Source organism: Dama dama, chromosome X, assembly GCF_033118175.1.
Source record: "Dama dama isolate Ldn47 chromosome X, ASM3311817v1, whole genome shotgun sequence".
Lineage (NCBI taxonomy): Eukaryota > Metazoa > Chordata > Mammalia > Artiodactyla > Cervidae > Dama > Dama dama.
Window position 1 is genome coordinate 158,821,468 of NC_083714.1, and position 2,129 is coordinate 158,823,596.

The following is a 2,129-nucleotide window of genomic DNA, read 5'->3' on the forward strand; positions in this document are numbered from 1 at the left end:
AATAAAGCAAATTTTTCCTTTCCACCAACCTGGCCCATTTACTGGCTTTTGAACAGTGAGCAGCCAGACCCTTTCATGCATACCTTTTGGTAACATTAATTCTCTGTTCTGACAATTCCATATCTCTCCCACAAGTTCTTGTCCTTTCCCATAGCACCCTCTCTCACGATTCTGTCTCCCCCACCTCTCTGTATCCTCCGACACAATTCTGTGGCTCCCAAAGTTCCTTTTTCTCTCCCGAATGCCAGTCTTTCTCATGGTTCTCTTTTTCCCCATCATCCCTCATCTCCCTCTTGCAGTTTTCTCCTCTTCTGCAATTCTGTTGCTCTCACAAGACCTTGTCTTTCCCTCCACTCCCTGTTTCCTCTTTCTTTGTTCTCCCCCCACACACGGTTCTATTTTGCACAATTCTTCCCTTGATCTTCAGAGTTCCCTGTTCTCTCCCACACTTCCCCATTACCTTCCACGTGTTTCTATTCTGTCTCATCCGTCTTGTTGTCTCTTATCCTTTCCTGCCACCCACGTGCGGTCCACATAACTCCAGGTGGCTCCATGGGTTGCCAATGCCAGGGGAGTGAGGGAGTTAACACACCCCAGGGCCTCCAATCTGTCAGGCCAGCTAAACCTTGAAGGCGATTCCACAACTTGCCGGGGATTCAGGGCAAGGTATCATACGTTCTCTATAGCTTATGCTCCGTGCCTCCCAGTTGGGATTGCCCATCTAGGGCTTTGAGGTGTCAAGGGATCCAAGAGACAACGGCCCAGGGCCCAAGAGACGACATGCCTCCCCTAATGGTAGGTCTACATGGAGACGGGAAGCTCCCAAGAGCCCGCCTTGACTGGCGAGGCTCACTGCCGGGAGTTGCTAGGAAGGGGCCCTGGCCCTTGGGCACTGTGAGGTCATCAGCAGCTGCACTTCCTGCAAGGACACTCGGGTATTCACACACCACTGATGCAGAATGAGTACACACCCACCATGGCCTTGTTGGATTTGCTAAGACCAGACTAGAAACCCATGGAAAGGCAGACATGCTGGAAAGCATCGGTGCAGACAGCAGACCATCTCAGCCCAGGTGGGGCTAGGCTTGGGAAGAGGGGAGAAGGGGTCATCTGCAACGGTGCTGGCATCTGAGACTCGTAGAGTGGTTGTGGCAAGAAGGGGTCTCCTTTGTGGAGCCTGAGAGGACAGCGAAGGATGCAAGAACTTTGAAGGAAAAAAAAAAAAAAAAACACAGGGTGAAGAGCATGCCCTAAAGTGTCAGGTCACGAGGGTGGGTGCTCAGCTGAGACCTCGATCATGAGCCACCGTGTGACCCTCCAGGCCATGGTCTTTCTGCAAGAACTACAGAAACTGTTAATGCTCAGGATGTGAGCGTTAACAGTGTGGGGTGACCCTGTGAGAAATCAAAGCCTTTGTGAAGCGCCTCCAGCAGGAATGCTATTTCGGAACCGGAAGTTGTCTTCCCAGCTGCTGCCTGGTTTCCAGTTGAGCTGTTTCAAATCCTAAAAGATGATGCTGTGAAAGGGCTGCCCTCAATATGCCAGCAAACTTGGGAAACTCAGCAGTGGCCACCGGACTGGAAAAGGGCAGTTTTCATTCCAATCCCAAAGAAAGGCAATGCCAAAGAATGCTCAAGCTACCACACAATTGCATTCATCTCACACACTAGCAAAGTAATGCTCAAAATTCTCCAAGCCAGGCTTCAGCAATACATGAACTGTGAACTTCCAGATGTTCAAGCTGGGTTGAGAAAAGACAGAGGAACCAGAGATCAAATCGCCAACATCTGCTGGATCATTGAAGAAGCAAGAGAGTTCCAGAGAAACATCTACTTTTGCTTTATTGACTACGCCAAAGCCTTTGACTGTGTGACTCATAACAAACTGTGGAAAATTTTTAAAGAGATGGGAATACCAGACCACCTGACCTGCCTCCTGAGAAAGCTGTATGCAGGTCAGGAAGCAACAGTTAGAACTGGACATGCAACAAAAGACTGGTTCCAAATAGGAAAAGGAGTACATCAAAGTTGTATATTGTCACCCTGCTTATTTAACTTATATGCAGAGTACATCATGAGAAACGCTGGGATGGAGGAAGCACCAACCAGAATCAAGGTTGCCTGGAAAAT